Source organism: Phyllobates terribilis, unplaced genomic scaffold (assembly GCF_046119375.1).
Source record: "Phyllobates terribilis strain yellow unplaced genomic scaffold, ASM4611937v1 Scaffold_30__1_contigs__length_15301838, whole genome shotgun sequence".
In the NCBI taxonomy this organism is placed as follows: Eukaryota; Metazoa; Chordata; class Amphibia; order Anura; family Dendrobatidae; genus Phyllobates; species Phyllobates terribilis.
In genome coordinates this window covers 9,625,981-9,647,663 of record NW_027362790.1, presented here as the reverse complement: position 1 = coordinate 9,647,663, position 21,683 = coordinate 9,625,981, and the positions used below count along the sequence as shown (strand labels likewise).

The window sequence follows — 21,683 nt, the reverse complement described above, 5'->3', positions numbered from 1 at the left end:
CAGCAGGAGAGGTATGTAATCAGGAGCCCTCCTGCTAAGGGTAGACAGCTGCTCGTTCCACCCCACCCCCCGCCTTAATTGGTTCTCCTCCCTTCCAACGGTGTTGAGGCGGGTGGGAACAGCAGGGGGTGAAGGTGCTGTGTTTAAAGAGGTGGAGTTATGCAGATCTAAAACGCGTGGATTGCAGCAGCAGCAAGCCGAAAAGTGCAGGCATGTAAGGGATCTAGAGGTTGACAACATGTCTTCTTAACGGGAGTCCAGGAGCTCATCTCCACAAATGGACTTTTCAGGATCCTTGGGTGGCTCCGTAGTTTGAAACCAATTCTGGTTATCGCTTCTCGGCCTTTTGGCTAAGATCAAGTGTAGTATCTGTTCTTATCAGTTTAATATCTGATACGTCCCCTATCTGGGGACCATATATTAAATGGATTTTTAGAACAGGGAGATGGAAAAAGAGCTTGCTCTGTCCACTCCACGCATTGACCTGGTATTGCAGTATCTCCAGGACCGGTGCACCCCTTCTTTAATGCAGTTTCTAAAATCAGAAAGAATTGAATTCAATGTTTTTTGTTCATTTTGCTTGTTTGTCGGATTTTGGGATGGACTCTTTGGCTTTGCTTTTCTTCTCCTCATTGGATTTTTCATGTTCAAAGTTGCAGAAGCCAGATTACAAGCTCATTTTGGTTCAACTTCAGCAACTGTGCATTGCATTGCCATGTAATGTGATGCAATGCTATCTTTCTAGCTCTCCCTTTTTACTTCCTTTTGGATAAACAGACATATTAGGCAAGCATTTTTGGAGCTTTCACCTAAATAACTACAGGTGGTGAGATAAGCTGCACAATATAATTGACCTTTCAGTATATTGTTGCACACACACCATCTATTTAGCAAATGCCCTTGTTATCAACAGCAGCCTTTTAAACTCACCTGAGCTAACAGGTATGTGCGCTGGTTACTCTGCTGCGCTTAAAATTTCTTTTTTGGTTTGCTACAATGCCTTTTCTGAAATGTTGTCTCCTTCTGCTGGAACACTGACTTCTTTCATTTAATGCCTGCAGACTATAAAAGAGAACCCAACCCAAAAAGTTTGGTTGATTAGTCTGTGGCATTCTGTTAAACTGTTGCTTATGGCGGTCTCTGTGAGCTTCTCAGCGACATTCAGCCAGCCAGGTATCCTGCCTGCAGTAGATGGAATGTGGCAATGGAACGCTGGCTGCGCGTGTCATAATAGGCTCTGAGCCTTTATATACCTGTGCACAGCAGCAGCCACCTTCAGTCTGCTGCTGGACAGCCAGCAGCAGCAGCAGCAGGAGAGGTATGTAATCAGGAGCCCTCCTGCTAAGGGTAGAGAGCTGCTCGTTCCACCCCACCCCCCGCCTTAATTGGTTCTCCTCCCTTCCAACGGTGTTGAGGCGGGTGGGAACAGCAGGGGGTGAAGGTGCTGTGTTTAAAGAGGTGGAGTTATGCAGATCTAAAACGCGTGGATTGCAGCAGCAGCAAGCCGAAAAGTGCAGGCATGTAAGGGATCTAGAGGTTGACAACATGTCTTCTTAACGGGAGTCCAGGAGCTCATCTCCACAAATGGACTTTTCAGGATCCTTGGGTGGCTCCGTAGTTTGAAACCAATTCTGGTTATCGCTTCTCGGCCTTTTGGCTAAGATCAAGTGTAGTATCTGTTCTTATCAGTTTAATATCTGATACGTCCCCTATCTGGGGACCATATATTAAATGGATTTTTAGAACAGGGAGATGGAAAAAGAGCTTGCTCTGTCCACTCCACGCATTGACCTGGTATTGCAGTATCTCCAGGACCGGTGCACCCCTTCTTTAATGCAGTTTCTAAAATCAGAAAGAATTGAATTCAATGTTTTTTGTTCATTTTGCTTGTTTGTCGGATTTTGGGATGGACTCTTTGGCTTTGCTTTTCTTCTCCTCATTGGATTTTTCATGTTCAAAATTGCAGAAGCCAGATTACAAGCTCATTTTGGTTCAACTTCAGCAACTGTGCATTGCATTGCCATGTAATGTGATGCAATGCTATCTTTCTAGCTCTCCCTTTTTACTTCCTTTTGGATAAACAGACATATTAGGCAAGCATTTTGGAGCTTTCACCTAAATAACTACAGGTGGTGAGATAAGCTGCACAATATAATTGACCTTTCAGTATATTGTTGCACACACACCATCTATTTAGCAAATGCCCTTGTTATCAACAGCAGCCTTTTAAACTCACCTGAGCTAACAGGTATGTGCGCTGGTTACTCTGCTGCGCTTAAAATTTCTTTTTTGGTTTGCTACAATGCCTTTTCTGAAACGTTGTCTCCTTCTGCTGGAACACTGACTTCTTTAATTTAATGCCTGCAGACTATAAAAGAGAACCCAACCCAAAAAGTTTGGTTGATTAGTCTGTGGCATTCTGTTAAACTGTTGCTTATGGCGGTCTCTGTGAGCTTCTCAGCGACATTCAGCCAGCCAGGTATCCTGCCTGCAGTAGATGGAATGTGGCAATGGAACGCTGGCTGCGCGTGTCATAATAGGCTCTGAGCCTTTATATACCTGTGCACAGCAGCAGCCACCTTCAGTCTGCTGCTGGACAGCCAGCAGCAGCAGCAGCAGGAGAGGTATGTAATCAGGAGCCCTCCTGCTAAGGGTAGACAGCTGCTCGTTCCACCCCACCCCCCGCCTTAATTGGTTCTCCTCCCTTCCAATGGTGTTGAGGCGGGTGGGAACAGCAGGGGGTGAAGGTGCTGTGTTTAAAGAGGTGGAGTTATGCAGATCTAAAACGCGTGGATTGCAGCAGCAGCAAGCCGAAAAGTGCAGGCATGTAAGGGATCTAGAGGTTGACAACATGTCTTCTTAACGGGAGTCCAGGAGCTCATCTCCACAAATGGACTTTTCAGGATCCTTGGGTGGCTCCGTAGTTTGAAACCAATTCTGGTTATCGCTTCTCGGCCTTTTGGCTAAGATCAAGTGTAGTATCTGTTCTTATCAGTTTAATATCTGATACGTCCCCTATCTGGGGACCATATATTAAATGGATTTTTAGAACAGGGAGATGGAAAAAGAGCTTGCTCTGTCCACTCCACGCATTGACCTGGTATTGCAGTATCTCCAGGACCGGTGCACCCCTTCTTTAATGCAGTTTCTAAAATCAGAAAGAATTGAATTCAATGTTTTTTGTTCATTTTGCTTGTTTGTCGGATTTTGGGATGGACTCTTTGGCTTTGCTTTTCTTCTCCTCATTGGATTTTTCATGTTCAAAGTTGCAGAAGCCAGATTACAAGCTCATTTTGGTTCAACTTCAGCAACTGTGCATTGCATTGCCATGTAATGTGATGCAATGCTATCTTTCTAGCTCTCCCTTTTTACTTCCTTTTGGATAAACAGACATATTAGGCAAGCATTTTGGAGCTTTCACCTAAATAACTACAGGTGGTGAGATAAGCTGCACAATATAATTGACCTTTCAGTATATTGTTGCACACACACCATCTATTTAGCAAATGCCCTTGTTATCAACAGCAGCCTTTTAAACTCACCTGAGCTAACAGGTATGTGCGCTGGTTACTCTGCTGCGCTTAAAATTTCTTTTTTGGTTTGCTACAATGCCTTTTCTGAAACGTTGTCTCCTTCTGCTGGAACACTGACTTCTTTCATTTAATGCCTGCAGACTATAAAAGAGAACCCAACCCAAAAAGTTTGGTTGATTAGTCTGTGGCATTCTGTTAAACTGTTGCTTATGGCGGTCTCTGTGAGCTTCTCAGCGACATTCAGCCAGCCAGGTATCCTGCCTGCAGTAGATGGAATGTGGCAATGGAACGCTGGCTGCACGTGTCATAATAGGCTCTGAGCCTTTATATACCTGTGCACAGCAGCAGCCACCTTCAGTCTGCTGCTGGACAGCCAGCAGCAGCAGCAGCAGGAGAGGTATGTAATCAGGAGCCCTCCTGCTAAGGGTAGACAGCTGCTCGTTCCACCCCACCCCCCGCCTTAATTGGTTCTCCTCCCTTCCAACGGTGTTGAGGCGGGTGGGAACAGCAGGGGGTGAAGGTGCTGTGTTTAAAGAGGTGGAGTTATGCAGATCTAAAACGCGTGGATTGCAGCAGCAGCAAGCCGAAAAGTGCAGGCATGTAAGGGATCTAGAGGTTGACAACATGTCTTCTTAACGGGAGTCCAGGAGCTCATCTCCACAAATGGACTTTTCAGGATCCTTGGGTGGCTCCGTAGTTTGAAACCAATTCTGGTTATCGCTTCTCGGCCTTTTGGCTAAGATCAAGTGTAGTATCTGTTCTTATCAGTTTAATATCTGATACGTCCCCTATCTGGGGACCATATATTAAATGGATTTTTAGAACAGGGAGATGGAAAAAGAGCTTGCTCTGTCCACTCCACGCATTGACCTGGTATTGCAGTATCTCCAGGACCGGTGCACCCCTTCTTTAATGCAGTTTCTAAAATCAGAAAGAATTGAATTCAATGTTTTTTGTTCATTTTGCTTGTTTGTCGGATTTTGGGATGGACTCTTTGGCTTTGCTTTTCTTCTCCTCATTGGATTTTTCATGTTCAAAGTTGCAGAAGCCAGATTACAAGCTCATTTTGGTTCAACTTCAGCAACTGTGCATTGCATTGCCATGTAATGTGATGCAATGCTATCTTTCTAGCTCTCCCTTTTTACTTCCTTTTGGATAAACAGACATATTAGGCAAGTATTTTGGAGCTTTCACCTAAATAACTACAGGTGGTGAGATAAGCTGCACAATATAATTGACCTTTCAGTATATTGTTGCACACACACCATCTATTTAGCAAATGCCCTTGTTATCAACAGCAGCCTTTTAAACTCACCTGAGCTAACAGGTATGTGCGCTGGTTACTCTGCTGCGCTTAAAATTTCTTTTTTGGTTTGCTACAATGCCTTTTCTGAAACGTTGTCTCCTTCTGCTGGAACACTGACTTCTTTCATTTAATGCCCGCAGACTATAAAAGAGAACCCAACCCAAAAAGTTTGGTTGATTAGTCTGTGGCATTCTGTTAAACTGTTGCTTATGGCGGTCTCTGTGAGCTTCTCAGCGACATTCAGCCAGCCAGGTATCCTGCCTGCAGTAGATGGAATGTGGCAATGGAACGCTGGCTGCGCGTGTCATAATAGGCTCTGAGCCTTTATATACCTGTGCACAGCAGCAGCCACCTTCAGTCTGCTGCTGGACAGCCAGCAGCAGCAGCAGCAGGAGAGGTATGTAATCAGGAGCCCTCCTGCTAAGGGTAGACAGCTGCTCGTTCCACCCCACCCCCCGCCTTAATTGGTTCTCCTCCCTTCCAACGGTGTTGAGGCGGGTGGGAACAGCAGGGGGTGAAGGTGCTGTGTTTAAAGAGGTGGAGTTATGCAGATCTAAAACGCGTGGATTGCAGCAGCAGCAAGCCGAAAAGTGCAGGCATGTAAGGGATCTAGAGGTTGACAACATGTCTTCTTAACGGGAGTCCAGGAGCTCATCTCCACAAATGGACTTTTCAGGATCCTTGGGTGGCTCCGTAGTTTGAAACCAATTCTGGTTATCGCTTCTCGGCCTTTTGGCTAAGATCAAGTGTAGTATCTGTTCTTATCAGTTTAATATCTGATACGTCCCCTATCTGGGGACCATATATTAAATGGATTTTTAGAACAGGGAGATGGAAAAAGAGCTTGCTCTGTCCACTCCACGCATTGACCTGGTATTGCAGTATCTCCAGGACCGGTGCACCCCTTCTTTAATGCAGTTTCTAAAATCAGAAAGAATTGAATTCAATGTTTTTTGTTCATTTTGCTTGTTTGTCGGATTTTGGGATGGACTCTTTGGCTTTGCTTTTCTTCTCCTCATTGGATTTTTCATGTTCAAAGTTGCAGAAGCCAGATTACAAGCTCATTTTGGTTCAACTTCAGCAACTGTGCATTGCATTGCCATGTAATGTGATGCAATGCTATCTTTCTAGCTCTCCCTTTTTACTTCCTTTTGGATAAACAGACATATTAGGCAAGCATTTTGGAGCTTTCACCTAAATAACTACAGGTGGTGAGATAAGCTGCACAATATAATTGACCTTTCAGTATATTGTTGCACACACACCATCTATTTAGCAAATGCCCTTGTTATCAACAGCAGCCTTTTAAACTCACCTGAGCTAACAGGTATGTGCGCTGGTTACTCTGCTGCGCTTAAAATTTCTTTTTTGGTTTGCTACAATGCCTTTTCTGAAACGTTGTCTCCTTCTGCTGGAACACTGACTTCTTTCATTTAATGCCTGCAGACTATAAAAGAGAACCCAACCCAAAAAGTTTGGTTGATTAGTCTGTGGCATTCTGTTAAACTGTTGCTTATGGCGGTCTCTGTGAGCTTCTCAGCGACATTCAGCCAGCCAGGTATCCTGCCTGCAGTAGATGGAATGTGGCAATGGAACGCTGGCTGCGCGTGTCATAATAGGCTCTGAGCCTTTATATACCTGTGCACAGCAGCAGCCACCTTCAGTCTGCTGCTGGACAGCCAGCAGCAGCAGCAGCAGGAGAGGTATGTAATCAGGAGCCCTCCTGCTAAGGGTAGACAGCTGCTCGTTCCACCCCACCCCCCGCCTTAATTGGTTCTCCTCCCTTCCAACGGTGTTGAGGCGGGTGGGAACAGCAGGGGGTGAAGGTGCTGTGTTTAAAGAGGTGGAGTTATGCAGATCTAAAACGCGTGGATTGCAGCAGCAGCAAGCCGAAAAGTGCAGGCATGTAAGGGATCTAGAGGTTGACAACATGTCTTCTTAACGGGAGTCCAGGAGCTCATCTCCACAAATGGACTTTTCAGGATCCTTGGGTGGCTCCGTAGTTTGAAACCAATTCTGGTTATCGCTTCTCGGCCTTTTGGCTAAGATCAAGTGTAGTATCTGTTCTTATCAGTTTAATATCTGATACGTCCCCTATCTGGGGACCATATATTAAATGGATTTTTAGAACAGGGAGATGGAAAAAGAGCTTGCTCTGTCCACTCCACGCATTGACCTGGTATTGCAGTATCTCCAGGACCGGTGCACCCCTTCTTTAATGCAGTTTCTAAAATCAGAAAGAATTGAATTCAATGTTTTTTGTTCATTTTGCTTGTTTGTCGGATTTTGGGATGGACTCTTTGGCTTTGCTTTTCTTCTCCTCATTGGATTTTTCATGTTCAAAGTTGCAGAAGCCAGATTACAAGCTCATTTTGGTTCAACTTCAGCAACTGTGCATTGCATTGCCATGTAATGTGATGCAATGCTATCTTTCTAGCTCTCCCTTTTTACTTCCTTTTGGATAAACAGACATATTAGGCAAGCATTTTGGAGCTTTCACCTAAATAACTACAGGTGGTGAGATAAGCTGCACAATATAATTGACCTTTCAGTATATTGTTGCACACACACCATCTATTTAGCAAATGCCCTTGTTATCAACAGCAGCCTTTTAAACTCACCTGAGCTAACAGGTATGCGCGCTGGTTACTCTGCTGCGCTTAAAATTTCTTTTTTGGTTTGCTACAATGCCTTTTCTGAAACGTTGTCTCCTTCTGCTGGAACACTGACTTCTTTCATTTAATGCCTGCAGACTATAAAAGAGAACCCAACCCAAAAAGTTTGGTTGATTAGTCTGTGGCATTCTGTTAAACTGTTGCTTATGGCGGTCTCTGTGAGCTTCTCAGCGACATTCAGCCAGCCAGGTATCCTGCCTGCAGTAGATGGAATGTGGCAATGGAACGCTGGCTGCGCGTGTCATAATAGGCTCTGAGCCTTTATATACCTGTGCACAGCAGCAGCCACCTTCAGTCTGCTGCTGGACAGCCAGCAGCAGCAGCAGCAGGAGAGGTATGTAATCAGGAGCCCTCCTGCTAAGGGTAGACAGCTGCTCGTTCCACCCCACCCGCCGCCTTAATTGGTTCTCCTCCCTTCCAACGGTGTTGAGGCGGGTGGGAACAGCAGGGGGTGAAGGTGCTGTGTTTAAAGAGGTGGAGTTATGCAGATCTAAAACGCGTGGATTGCAGCAGCAGCAAGCCGAAAAGTGCAGGCATGTAAGGGATCTAGAGGTTGACAACATGTCTTCTTAACGGGAGTCCAGGAGCTCATCTCCACAAATGGACTTTTCAGGATCCTTGGGTGGCTCCGTAGTTTGAAACCAATTCTGGTTATCGCTTCTCGGCCTTTTGGCTAAGATCAAGTGTAGTATCTTTCGAAAAGGCGGTTTTGGATGTTGGCCGCCCTAGTAGATTGATACATTATGCACACTGGGGTTTAGGCGCTTGTTAGTACGCCAGGTGGCTAATATAGTCATCTGGTGGAAAGCATGGCCCCCCAGGATCGACGCCATTGGGCCGGGGAAGATCGAAAGCCCGAAGTGTGAAGTGCCCCAGGAGTGGTGACCCTGGGGTGCCTTAACTCACTGGGATTGGGAACCCCACTTGAGTTTATGGCACATTTGCACAAGCACTTCAAATTTTCTTTCTTCGCACACACCCTTATTCCGGGCCTTCTGGCCTTAGGATGGGGAATTTTTCAATTCCCGGTCGAAGGTCCGGGCAGTATTATACTGTGAAACCTTCACTATTTATTTAATTTCTTTGTCACTTTGTGTCCACTTATTCACGTGTGTCACGTCCTACTAGGATTTTGTCGGGATGCGGTTCCCTTACGGGTTCCTCTCTTGGCAGGTCTAGGGGGGGAGTGTGTGGCCATCAGGTTCCGCTCCCTCCTGAACCCCCCTGGCTCTCCTCTTTCGGGAGGAGAGCGTTGTTGGCTCCCCTCTTCCGGGAGGGGAGCACAGTCTTTGGCTCGCAGTGCCTTGCTCGGGTGATAACTCGGGCAGGTGCTGGGGGTAAGATTGGGTCGCCTCTGGCTTCGGCTGGAGGTGGCTTTTTGTCCCTGTTCCTCGCTGTGGCCTTTTGGCTCGGAGGGACGGGGAATGGTTTGGGGGACCCTTCTCCTTTTGGAGAGGGTTTCAAGAAGACCAGCATCCTAGTGCACTTTTTTTGTGGCACTTGTGGCACTTTTTTAAGCGCACTCGGGTTTTGTACACGAATTCGGGCTTTCGATAAAAAAAAAAAAAAATCTGTTCTTATCAGTTTAATATCTGATACGTCCCCTATCTGGGGACCATATATTAAATGTATTTTTAGAACAGGGAGATGGAAAAAGAGCTTGCTCTGTCCACTCCACGCATTGACCTGGTATTGCAGTATCTCCAGGACCGGTGCACCCCTTCTTTAATGCAGTTTCTAAAATCAGAAAGAATTGAATTCAATGTTTTTTGTTCATTTTGCTTGTTTGTCGGATTTTGGGATGGACTCTTTGGCTTTGCTTTTCTTCTCCTCATTGGATTTTTCATGTTCAAAGTTGCAGAAGCCAGATTACAAGCTCATTTTGGTTCAACTTCAGCAACTGTGCATTGCATTGCCATGTAATGTGATGCAATGCTATCTTTCTAGCTCTCCCTTTTTACTTCCTTTTGGATAAACAGACATATTAGGCAAGCATTTTGGAGCTTTCACCTAAATAACTACAGGTGGTGAGATAAGCTGCACAATATAATTGACCTTTCAGTATATTGTTGCACACACACCATCTATTTAGCAAATGCCCTTGTTATCAACAGCAGCCTTTTAAACTCACCTGAGCTAACAGGTATGTGCGCTGGTTACTCTGCTGCGCTTAAAATTTCTTTTTTGGTTTGCTACAATGCCTTTTCTGAAACGTTGTCTCCTTCTGCTGGAACACTGACTTCTTTCATTTAATGCCTGCAGACTATAAAAGAGAACCCAACCCAAAAAGTTTGGTTGATTAGTCTGTGGCATTCTGTTAAACTGTTGCTTATGGCGGTCTCTGTGAGCTTCTCAGCGACATTCAGCCAGCCAGGTATCCTGCCTGCAGTAGATGGAATGTGGCAATGGAACGCTGGCTGCGCGTGTCATAATAGGCTCTGAGCCTTTATATACCTGTGCACAGCAGCAGCCACCTTCAGTCTGCTGCTGGACAGCCAGCAGCAGCAGCAGCAGGAGAGGTATGTAATCAGGAGCCCTCCTGCTAAGGGTAGACAGCTGCTCGTTCCACCCCACCCCCCGCCTTAATTGGTTCTCCTCCCTTCCAACGGTGTTGAGGCGGGTGGGAACAGCAGGGGGTGAAGGTGCTGTGTTTAAAGAGGTGGAGTTATGCAGATCTAAAACGCGTGGATTGCAGCAGCAGCAAGCCGAAAAGTGCAGGCATGTAAGGGATCTAGAGGTTGACAACATGTCTTCTTAACGGGAGTCCAGGAGCTCATCTCCACAAATGGACTTTTCAGGATCCTTGGGTGGCTCCGTAGTTTGAAACCAATTCTGGTTATCGCTTCTCGGCCTTTTGGCTAAGATCAAGTGTAGTATCTGTTCTTATCAGTTTAATATCTGATACGTCCCCTATCTGGGGACCATATATTAAATGGATTTTTAGAACAGGGAGATGGAAAAAGAGCTTGCTCTGTCCACTCCACGCATTGACCTGGTATTGCAGTATCTCCAGGACCGGTGCACCCCTTCTTTAATGCAGTTTCTAAAATCAGAAAGAATTGAATTCAATGTTTTTTGTTCATTTTGCTTGTTTGTCGGATTTTGGGATGGACTCTTTGGCTTTGCTTTTCTTCTCCTCATTGGATTTTTCATGTTCAAAGTTGCAGAAGCCAGATTACAAGCTCATTTTGGTTCAACTTCAGCAACTGTGCATTGCATTGCCATGTAATGTGATGCAATGCTATCTTTCTAGCTCTCCCTTTTTACTTCCTTTTGGATAAACAGACATATTAGGCAAGCATTTTGGAGCTTTCACCTAAATAACTACAGGTGGTGAGATAAGCTGCACAATATAATTGACCTTTCAGTATATTGTTGCACACACACCATCTATTTAGCAAATGCCCTTGTTATCAACAGCAGCCTTTTAAACTCACCTGAGCTAACAGGTATGTGCGCTGGTTACTCTGCTGCGCTTAAAATTTCTTTTTTGGTTTGCTACAATGCCTTTTCTGAAACGTTGTCTCCTTCTGCTGGAACACTGACTTCTTTCATTTAATGCCTGCAGACTATAAAAGAGAACCCAACCCAAAAAGTTTGGTTGATTAGTCTGTGGCATTCTGTTAAACTGTTGCTTATGGCGGTCTCTGTGAGCTTCTCAGCGACATTCAGCCAGCCAGGTATCCTGCCTGCAGTAGATGGAATGTGGCAATGGAACGCTGGCTGCGCGTGTCATAATAGGCTCTGAGCCTTTATATACCTGTGCACAGCAGCAGCCACCTTCAGTCTGCTGCTGGACAGCCAGCAGCAGCAGCAGGAGAGGTATGTAATCAGGAGCCCTCCTGCTAAGGGTAGACAGCTGCTCGTTCCACCCCACCCCCCGCCTTAATTGGTTCTCCTCCCTTCCAACGGTGTTGAGGCGGGTGGGAACAGCAGGGGGTGAAGGTGCTGTGTTTAAAGAGGTGGAGTTATGCAGATCTAAAACGCGTGGATTGCAGCAGCAGCAAGCCGAAAAGTGCAGGCATGTAAGGGATCTAGAGGTTGACAACATGTCTTCTTAACGGGAGTCCAGGAGCTCATCTCCACAAATGGACTTTTCAGGATCCTTGGGTGGCTCCGTAGTTTGAAACCAATTCTGGTTATCGCTTCTCGGCCTTTTGGCTAAGATCAAGTGTAGTATCTGTTCTTATCAGTTTAATATCTGATACGTCCCCTATCTGGGGACCATATATTAAATGGATTTTTAGAACAGGGAGATGGAAAAAGAGCTTGCTCTGTCCACTCCACGCATTGACCTGGTATTGCAGTATCTCCAGGACCGGTGCACCCCTTCTTTAATGCAGTTTCTAAAATCAGAAAGAATTGAATTCAATGTTTTTTGTTCATTTTGCTTGTTTGTCGGATTTTGGGATGGACTCTTTGGCTTTGCTTTTCTTCTCCTCATTGGATTTTTCATGTTCAAAGTTGCAGAAGCCAGATTACAAGCTCATTTTGGTTCAACTTCAGCAACTGTGCATTGCATTGCCATGTAATGTGATGCAATGCTATCTTTCTAGCTCTCCCTTTTTACTTCCTTTTGGATAAACAGACATATTAGGCAAGTATTTTGGAGCTTTCACCTAAATAACTACAGGTGGTGAGATAAGCTGCACAATATAATTGACCTTTCAGTATATTGTTGCACACACACCATCTATTTAGCAAATGCCCTTGTTATCAACAGCAGCCTTTTAAACTCACCTGAGCTAACAGGTATGTGCGCTGGTTACTCTGCTGCGCTTAAAATTTCTTTTTTGGTTTGCTACAATGCCTTTTATGAAACGTTGTCTCCTTCTGCTGGAACACTGACTTCTTTCATTTAATGCCTGCAGACTATAAAAGAGAACCCAACCCAAAAAGTTTGGTTGATTAGTCTGTGGCATTCTGTTAAACTGTTGCTTATGGCGGTCTCTGTGAGCTTCTCAGCGACATTCAGCCAGCCAGGTATCCTGCCTGCAGTAGATGGAATGTGGCAATGGAACGCTGGCTGCGCGTGTCATAATAGGCTCTGAGCCTTTATATACCTGTGCACAGCAGCAGCCACCTTCAGTCTGCTGCTGGACAGCCAGCAGCAGCAGCAGCAGGAGAGGTATGTAATCAGGAGCCCTCCTGCTAAGGGTAGACAGCTGCTCGTTCCACCCCACCCCCCGCCTTAATTGGTTCTCCTCCCTTCCAACGGTGTTGAGGCGGGTGGGAACAGCAGGGGGTGAAGGTGCTGTGTTTAAAGAGGTGGAGTTATGCAGATCTAAAACGCGTGGATTGCAGCAGCAGCAAGCCGAAAAGTGCAGGCATGTAAGGGATCTAGAGGTTGACAACATGTCTTCTTAACGGGAGTCCAGGAGCTCATCTCCACAAATGGACTTTTCAGGATCCTTGGGTGGCTCCGTAGTTTGAAACCAATTCTGGTTATCGCTTCTCGGCCTTTTGGCACGATCTGTAGTGGATCCTGTCATTGGGCTAAAGGTGACCTGTGTGGAGGTTGCTGCTCTCGGCCTTTTGGGTTTACCCAATTGCTGCTATTGGGAGTGGTGGACCAAAGCTGGGAATACCCTTTTATCGCTGGTGGACGGTCTTTTCTTTGTGTAGTGGTGGACGGTCGGAGAAGAGGTCGGAATCCAGAGACGTTTGGCGATCCTAGGAGGTGTTTTTCTTCATTTTTTTCCTGGTGTTATCTGTGGAAAGAAAGAAAGAAGAGAATATGGAGTCCAGGAGGAATACTGGAGGTAGGAGGACTGATCAAGGGGGAAATCCCAATGACTATTTTCATGAGGAATACCCGCTTAAGGACACAATTAGGTTTGTGGTGTCTCCTGGTCATAGGCAAGAGAAGGATGCAACTTTTGTCTATGAGAAGATTTGCAGCTTTTTGAAAATTGAAAAAGACGAATATTATTGTTTTCAAAGTTTCTTTTCAAGGGGCTTCCATGACGTTACTTTAATGAGAAGTTCCCAGTGTGAACGGGTATTTTCTCTTTATGAAATTAATAAGGAGAATGCGCTGTTCGAGGGGGTTAAAGTAATCCCCTCGTTTCAATTTTCATTTAGACTCTTGACAGTCCACATGTTCAGCCCTTTCATTTCTGATCAGGAGGTCCTGTGTTTTCTTAGTACTTACTGTGAGAAGGTGATTGAGAAGGGAAGAGGAAAAACGCAATTTGGGGTATGGAATGGGAAAAGAACTTATTTGGTGGCTTTCAAAAAAGATCCTGATGTAGAGGGTGGTGTACTGAGGCCCCCGCCGGTCGTTTTTATAAACCGTAGCCGTGGGTATTTATTTTTTGCGGGGATGCCTGAATATTGTAGAAAATGTCGAATATATGGCCATAATGACAATGGTTGCAAAAAGTGTTCAGAATGTCCAGGAGCTGGACATCAGGAGGAAGATTGCCCTGCAAAGAGGAATCAGAAGGGCGATGAAGAGATGGATACCGTGCCTGGAAGTCAGCAACAAGGAAAAGCTGATGAGGACATGGAAGGAACAAGGAATGAGGAGGAGGATCTGAGGATGGAGAATGAAAGGAAGGAGAAAGAAAAGGTGGAAAAGGAGAAGAAGAAGGCACAGAGGTTCAAGAAAATGGAAGAGGAATATAAACAGAATAAAGAGGAGAAGAGTCGGGTGGAGACTGAAAAGGAAGTGAGGAAGAGAGAAGAACAGAAGAGAGAAGAAAAGAAGAAAGAAGATGAGAAGAAAGAAGATCAGAAGAAAGAAGAGCAGAAGATAGAAGAGCAGAAGGGAAAGGAACAGAAGAAAGAACAAAAAAAGGAAGAAGAGGGGAAGAGACATTCTGTGTTATTTGAATTGGGTAAAATTATACAGAAATTCCCGCCGGCAAGTAAAGTGAGAATCATGCAGAAAACTTTACCTCTGGTGGAGCCGTTACCTTCTGGGTCTCAGTCCGGTGGTCAGTCGTGTACTCAGGTCCAGATGGACTGTTCGGATAGAGTTCTGAAAAGAAGGGTAGAAGAAGTTGGAGAGGTGAATATACTAGGTGGAGGGAAAGTGAAAGCTATAGAAAAAGTAGATGTAGCAAAGGACATTGTAGTCTCCAGTTCAGATGAGCAGGAGATTCAAGATTTTTCTACTTCAGACGAGGGTGATGGGGCATGCCCTAAGAATGACAGACCAGGATGATCCAATTTGCTTCCCTGAATGTTCAGGGGTTAAATAATGAACAAAAAAGAGTTGCTCTATATGATTTTTTAGGATTGAAAAATTTGGACTTTATTTTTTTACAGGAATGTAACCTAAGAAAACCTGTTGATTATGATTTTTTTAAAGAACATTGGTGTGGAAAAGCTATTTTTTCAGGTGGGAATGAAAATAAGAGTGATGGAGTTGGTTTCTTATGTAGTCAACACTGGGACATAGTGGATTATGAGGAGATATACCCGGGTCGAATTCTAAAAGTGGAGATCAAAAAATCTAATCTGATAATTAAATGCTTCTGTGTCTATGCCCATCCTGTTAAAAGCAGAAGGACAGAATTATTTGAAATTTTACAGATATTTTTAACTGGGTCGGGACCAATAATTGTCAGTGGAGATTTTAATTGTCATCTGAATAGCAAAAAAGACAGCTCCGTTACGGTTTTAAATGGTATTATTTCTGCTAGTAACTTGCAAGATGCATGGGTTGCTTGTGGGAGAAACAAAGGTGAAGAATTAACATGGTCGAGTAATCGTGCTAGTTCTAGAATTGACTATTTTTTTATATCTACCCATTTTAAATGTGACTCTTTTAAATCCGAATTAAGCTGCTTCTCTGATCATAAATTAATAAGATGTGTTGTTGATTGTAATAATGTAGAAAACAGGAAATCCACGCATTGGAAACTAAACACTTCTCTGTTAGAGGACAAGGAAGTAGTTTTAGAGTTTTGTACATTTTATAAAAAACTGAGATTGAAGAGGAGGAGTTTTAAAGATGTTCTGGAGTGGTGGGATTTTTTTAAAAGAGAAACTAAGGTATTTTTTATTAAAGTGGGTAGAAGAATGGCCAGAGAGAAGAGAGAACAATATCGGTTGTTGAATGCTAGGTTACAATGTTTTTATACTTTCAGGAATAATGGAAATAATTTTGACGAAGAAATTGAGTGTGTTAAAAGTCAAATACAAAAAATTTTACATGAAAAAGGGAAAGAGATTATTTTTAATGCTAGAGTGAGAGTTTTGGAAGAAGATGAGAAATGCTCCAAATTCTTCTTTAAAAAAATTGTTGGGAAAAAAGACTTTATGGAAAATGTGGAAGGTGAAATTGTACTGGAAGGAAAGATTAAGAAGGTGGAGGAATTTTATAGCGATTTATTTTCAGAGAAAAAAAGTGATGGCGTTTTGAGGGATCATTTTTTGAATAACCTAAAGTATGCCTTTTCAGAGGAGGGGAAAGAGGTTTTAATTAGTGATTTTACGATTAATGAATTATGGGAAACAATCAAATCCTTTGCAAATTCTAAAACCCCGGGTATGGACGGTTTGCCTATAGAATTTTATAAGTGTTTTTGGAGTTTTTTAAAAGAAGATTTTTTTGAGTTATTTTATCATGTAATGTGTTCATGTTGTACTCCAGGGTCATGGGCAGAAGGGTTGATAGTGTTACTTTTTAAAAAGGGGGAAAAGAGTCTTATCAAGAATTGGAGACCTATAACTCTTCTTAATGCAGACTACAAAATTTATGCGAAAATACTTGCAAACCGTTTAAAAAAGGTAATATCTATGGTAATTGGAGGGGAGCAATCATGCGCAGTTCCTGGGAGAAAAATTACAGATTCACTTTTATTGGTAAGGGACGTGATATGGGATTTTAAAGATAGGGCACAAAAACTAGCATTGATCACATTAGATTTTGAAAAGGCATATGATAGAGTATCACATTGTTTTTTATTTGAAGTTTTAAAGAAAATTGGTTGCCCGGAAGAGTTTATTAATCGTATTAAATGTTTATATGATTTATCTTTTAGTAAAGTGTCTGTTAACGGGTTTTTATCTGGAAGTATTAAGATAACTTGTGGCGTTAAACAGGGCTGCCCTTTGTCTCCTATTTTATTCATATGTGCGATAGAACCTCTTTTAAGTGCTATTAGAAACGATAAGGTGGTGGATGGAGTGTTTCTACCGGGAAATAATAATGTACCTCTTAAGTTTGTGGCATATATGGACGACGTAACAGTATTTGTGAGGAGTATGAGAAGTTTTAACAGAGTTTTAAGGACAGCGGAATGGTTCAGCGGTGCTTCTGGTTTTAAGGTTAACTTTGAAAAATCAGGGGTTTTATCAATTGGTGGTTTTATGATGGATGGGGCTTGTAGGCTTTTAGTGGTTCCAGAGATAAAAATTTTAGGGGTATTCTTTTCATCAAATTGTGGGAATATTAAGAATTGGGAATCACTTTTGGAGCGTGTAAGAAAAAAGATCAGCCTGTGGAAGCTAAGATGCTTGTCGATGGAAGGGAAGATATTAGTGATAAGACAAGTGCTTTTACCCTTGATTTTATATGTTGCCGTTGTTTTTATACCACCGGACTCTGTAATGAAGAAGATTATTAAGGAGTGTTTTAATTTTTTCTGGGGTACAAAGATGGAGAGGGTTAGAAGGGAGGAGTTGTATAAGAAGAAAGAAGACGGAGGGAAGAACTTCCCAGATATTAGAAGGTTTTTATATTGTAAATATCTCTCTTTGTGTTTTAATGTTCTGGTTGGCGAAGAATCGAATCTGAAAGCTATTTTAACATATAACTGCGGTTTTTTTATAAGGAAATATAAATGGTGTGTGATGGATCTGAAGAAACCCCATAGATGGCTACCTCCAGAACATTATATAATTTTGGAAAGAATAATGAGAGAGTTTAACTTGATGAGTGGGGGATGTGAAATACTAACAAATCATAGGAAAATTTTAAAGTTTTTGGAGAATAGAAGTTATACATGTATGGTTGACCAATTCTCATCACAATTATCAAAAGAAATTTGGCTACGGGTTAATGTGCCATTTATTGCAAATGAGCAAAAGGATTTATTATGGAGCATCATAAAGAAGTGTCTTCCAACTAAAGATTTTAATCATAGGAGAGGGTTGGTAAGGAATTCTCAGTGTCCGAGGCATGGTTGTATAGAGGACGAGACGTGTTTACACATCTTTTGGAATTGCGACTTTGCACAAAGGGTTTGGAGGAAGATAAGTACATTGGTTGGAGTTGTAAGTAGTCTTAGGTCTTTTGATTTTAACTTAATATTTTATGGAATTGGTATAAGAAATGTAGAATTTAAAGTGGTTTGGCTAATTGTTTCTGTAGTTAAAATGGCTTTATGGAAATGTAGAAATATTTTATTGTTTAAAAGGACCATGTTATCTGTTAATGATTGTATTAAACTTAGCTTTAGTTATTTATTTATCTACTATTGGAAAGATAGGAAAGATGTAGGTATAGAAGAAGCAGAAAAAATCTGGAGGCAGAAGGAGTGGAATAATATTTTGGATTAATAGTTCGTATTAATATAAATGTTTCTACTTACCTTTTCTGTGTTTCACGGTGATGATTTCTTGGATTTAGTCTTAATTTCTGTGAAATATGAAAGACATAAATCATTTAATTTCGAAATCTGAGTGAAAAAAAAAAAAAAAAAAAAAATCTGTTCTTATCAGTTTAATATCTGATACGTCCCCTATCTGGGGACCATATATTAAATGGATTTTTAGAACAGGGAGATGGAAAAAGAGCTTGCTCTGTCCACTCCACGCATTGACCTGGTATTGCAGTATCTCCAGGACCGGTGCACCCCTTCTTTAATGCAGTTTCTAAAATCAGAAAGAATTGAATTCAATGTTTTTTGTTCATTTTGCTTGTTTGTCGGATTTTGGGATGGACTCTTTGGCTTTGCTTTTCTTCTCCTCATTGGATTTTTCATGTTCAAAGTTGCAGAAGCCAGATTACAAGCTCATTTTGGTTCAACTTCAGCAACTGTGCATTGCATTGCCATGTAATGTGATGCAATGCTATCTTTCTAGCTCTCCCTTTTTACTTCCTTTTGGATAAACAGACATATTAGGCAAGCATTTTGGAGCTTTCACCTAAATAACTACAGGTGGTGAGATAAGCTGCACAATATAATTGACCTTTCAGTATATTGTTGCACACACACCATCTATTTAGCAAATGCCCTTGTTATCAACAGCAGCCTTTTAAACTCACCTGAGCTAACAGGTATGTGCGCTGGTTACTCTGCTGCGCTTAAAATTTCTTTTTTGGTTTGCTACAATGCCTTTTCTGAAACGTTGTCTCCTTCTGCTGGAACACTGACTTCTTTCATTTAATGCCTGCAGACTATAAAAGAGAACCCAACCCAAAAAGTTTGGTTGATTAGTCTGTGGCATTCTGTTAAACTGTTGCTTATGGCGGTCTCTGTGAGCTTCTCAGCGACATTCAGCCAGCCAGGTATCCTGCCTGCAGTAGATGGAATGTGGCAATGGAACGCTGGCTGCGCGTGTCATAATAGGCTCTGAGCCTTTATATACCTGTGCACAGCAGCAGCCACCTTCAGTCTGCTGCTGGACAGCCAGCAGCAGCAGCAGCAGGAGAGGTATGTAATCAGGAGCCCTCCTGCTAAGGGTAGACAGCTGCTCGTTCCACCCCACCCCCCGCCTTAATTGGTTCTCCTCCCTTCCAACGGTGTTGAGGCGGGTGGGAACAGCAGGGGGTGAAGGTGCTGTGTTTAAAGAGGTGGAGTTATGCAGATCTAAAACGCGTGGATTGCAGCAGCAGCAAGCCGAAAAGTGCAGGCATGTAAGGGATCTAGAGGTTGACAACATGTCTTCTTAACGGGAGTCCAGGAGCTCATCTCCACAAATGGACTTTTCAGGATCCTTGGGTGGCTCCGTAGTTTGAAACCAATTCTGGTTATCGCTTCTCGGCCTTTTGGCTAAGATCAAGTGTAGTATCTGTTCTTATCAGTTTAATATCTGATACGTCCCCTATCTGGGGACCATATATTAAATGGATTTTTAGAACAGGGAGATGGAAAAAGAGCTTGCTCTGTCCACTCCACGCATTGACCTGGTATTGCAGTATCTCCAGGACCGGTGCACCCCTTCTTTAATGCAGTTTCTAAAATCAGAAAGAATTGAATTCAATGTTTTTTGTTCATTTTGCTTGTTTGTCGGATTTTGGGATGGACTCTTTGGCTTTGCATTTCTTCTCCTCATTGGATTTTTCATGTTCAAAGTTGCAGAAGCCAGATTACAAGCTCATTTTGGTTCAACTTCAGCAACTGTGCATTGCATTGCCATGTAATGTGATGCAATGCTATCTTTCTAGCTCTCCCTTTTTACTTCCTTTTGGATAAACAGACATATTAGGCAAGCATTTTGGAGCTTTCACCTAAATAACTACAGGTGGTGAGATAAGCTGCACAATATAATTGACCTTTCAGTATATTGTTGCACACACACCATCTATTTAGCAAATGCCCTTGTTATCAACAGCAGCCTTTTAAACTCACCTGAGCTAACAGGTATGTGCGCTGGTTACTCTGCTGCGCTTAAAATTTCTTTTTTGGTTTGCTACAATGCCTTTTCTGAAACGTTGTCTCCTTCTGCTGGAACACTGACTTCTTTCATTTAATGCCTGCAGACTATAAAAGAGAACCCAACCCAAAAAGTTTGGTTGATTAGTCTGTGGCATTCTGTTTAACTGTTGCTTATGGCGGTCTCTGTGAGCTTTTCAGCGACATTCAGCCAGCCAGGTATCCTGCCTGCAGTAGATGGAATGTGGCAATGGAACGCTGGCTGCGCGTGTCATAATAGGCTCTGAGCCTTTATATACCTGTGCACAGCAGCAGCCACCTTCAGTCTGCTGCTGGACAGCCAGCAGCAGCAGCAGCAGGAGAGGTATGTAATCAGGAGCCCTCCTGCTAAGGGTAGACAGCTGCTCGTTCCACCCCACCCCCCGCCTTAATTGGTTCTCCTCCCTTCCAACGGTGTTGAGGCGGGTGGGAACAGCAGGGGGTGAAGGTGCTGTGTTTAAAGAGGTGGAGTTATGCAGATCTAAAACGCGTGGATTGCAGCAGCAGCAAGCCGAAAAGTGCAGGCATGTAAGGGATCTAGAGGTTGACAACATGTCTTCTTAACGGGAGTCCAGGAGCTCATCTCCACAAATGGACTTTTCAGGATCCTTGGGTGGCTCCGTAGTTTGAAACCAATTCTGGTTATCGCTTCTCGGCCTTTTGGCTAAGATCAAGTGTAGTATCTGTTCTTATCAGTTTAATATCTGATACGTCCCCTATCTGGGGACCATATATTAAATGGATTTTTAGAACAGGGAGATGGAAAAAGAGCTTGCTCTGTCCACTCCACGCATTGACCTGGTATTGCAGTATCTCCAGGACCGGTGCACCCCTTCTTTAATGCAGTTTCTAAAATCAGAAAGAATTGAATTCAATGTTTTTTGTTCATTTTGCTTGTTTGTCGGATTTTGGGATGGACTCTTTGGCTTTGCTTTTCTTCTCCTCATTGGATTTTTCATGTTCAAAGTTGCAGAAGCCAGATTACAAGCTCATTTTGGTTCAACTTCAGCAACTGTGCATTGCATTGCCATGTAATGTGATGCAATGCTATCTTTCTAGCTCTCCCTTTTTACTTCCTTTTGGATAAACAGACATATTAGGCAAGCATTTTGGAGCTTTCACCTAAATAACTACAGGTGGTGAGATAAGCTGCACAATATAATTGACCTTTCAGTATATTGTTGCACACACACCATCTATTTAGCAAATGCCCTTGTTATCAACAGCAGCCTTTTAAACTCACCTGAGCTAACAGGTATGTGCGCTGGTTACTCTGCTGCGCTTAAAATTTCTTTTTTGGTTTGCTACAATGCCTTTTCTGAAACGTTGTCTCCTTCTGCTGGAACACTGACTTCTTTCATTTAATGCCTGCAGACTATAAAAGAGAACCCAACCCAAAAAGTTTGGTTGATTAGTCTGTGGCATTCTGTTAAACTGTTGCTTATGGCGGTCTCTGTGAGCTTCTCAGCGACATTCAGCCAGCCAGGTATCCTGCCTGCAGTAGATGGAATGTGGCAATGGAACGCTGGCTGCGCGTGTCATAATAGGCTCTGAGCCTTTATATACCTGTGCACAG

The 21,683-nt window shown here is 43.1% G+C and overlaps 12 non-coding genes and 1 pseudogene across 12 annotated transcripts; all 13 read left to right on the top strand.

The window, feature by feature from the left end:
- The first annotated feature begins 330 nt into the window (after positions 1-330).
- LOC141180262 (U2 spliceosomal RNA) lies at positions 331-521 on the top strand. The gene has a single exon (XR_012256025.1). It is a non-coding gene; the product is annotated as a U2 spliceosomal RNA (small nuclear RNA).
- A 1,116-nt stretch (positions 522-1,637) lies between these two features.
- Positions 1,638-1,828, top strand: LOC141180261 (U2 spliceosomal RNA). Its single transcript, XR_012256024.1, has one exon. It is a non-coding gene; the product is annotated as a U2 spliceosomal RNA (small nuclear RNA).
- A 1,115-nt stretch (positions 1,829-2,943) lies between these two features.
- On the top strand, positions 2,944-3,134 carry LOC141180260 (U2 spliceosomal RNA). Its single transcript, XR_012256023.1, has one exon. It is a non-coding gene; the product is annotated as a U2 spliceosomal RNA (small nuclear RNA).
- Positions 3,135-4,249: 1,115 nt separating this feature from the next.
- Positions 4,250-4,440, top strand: LOC141180259 (U2 spliceosomal RNA). Its single transcript, XR_012256022.1, has one exon. It is a non-coding gene; the product is annotated as a U2 spliceosomal RNA (small nuclear RNA).
- A 1,115-nt stretch (positions 4,441-5,555) lies between these two features.
- On the top strand, positions 5,556-5,746 carry LOC141180258 (U2 spliceosomal RNA). Its single transcript, XR_012256021.1, has one exon. It is a non-coding gene; the product is annotated as a U2 spliceosomal RNA (small nuclear RNA).
- A 1,115-nt stretch (positions 5,747-6,861) lies between these two features.
- Positions 6,862-7,052, top strand: LOC141180256 (U2 spliceosomal RNA). The gene has a single exon (XR_012256019.1). It is a non-coding gene; the product is annotated as a U2 spliceosomal RNA (small nuclear RNA).
- A 1,115-nt stretch (positions 7,053-8,167) lies between these two features.
- LOC141180073 (U2 spliceosomal RNA) lies at positions 8,168-8,259 on the top strand (annotated as a pseudogene).
- A 791-nt stretch (positions 8,260-9,050) lies between these two features.
- Positions 9,051-9,237, top strand: LOC141179872 (U2 spliceosomal RNA). The gene has a single exon (XR_012255818.1). It is a non-coding gene; the product is annotated as a U2 spliceosomal RNA (small nuclear RNA).
- Positions 9,238-10,352: 1,115 nt separating this feature from the next.
- LOC141180255 (U2 spliceosomal RNA) lies at positions 10,353-10,543 on the top strand. The gene has a single exon (XR_012256018.1). It is a non-coding gene; the product is annotated as a U2 spliceosomal RNA (small nuclear RNA).
- A 1,112-nt stretch (positions 10,544-11,655) lies between these two features.
- LOC141180254 (U2 spliceosomal RNA) lies at positions 11,656-11,846 on the top strand. Its single transcript, XR_012256017.1, has one exon. It is a non-coding gene; the product is annotated as a U2 spliceosomal RNA (small nuclear RNA).
- Positions 11,847-18,133: 6,287 nt separating this feature from the next.
- On the top strand, positions 18,134-18,330 carry LOC141179814 (U2 spliceosomal RNA). The gene has a single exon (XR_012255776.1). It is a non-coding gene; the product is annotated as a U2 spliceosomal RNA (small nuclear RNA).
- Positions 18,331-19,445: 1,115 nt separating this feature from the next.
- LOC141180253 (U2 spliceosomal RNA) lies at positions 19,446-19,636 on the top strand. Its single transcript, XR_012256016.1, has one exon. It is a non-coding gene; the product is annotated as a U2 spliceosomal RNA (small nuclear RNA).
- A 1,115-nt stretch (positions 19,637-20,751) lies between these two features.
- Positions 20,752-20,942, top strand: LOC141180251 (U2 spliceosomal RNA). The gene has a single exon (XR_012256015.1). It is a non-coding gene; the product is annotated as a U2 spliceosomal RNA (small nuclear RNA).
- The last annotated feature ends 741 nt before the right edge of the window (positions 20,943-21,683 follow it).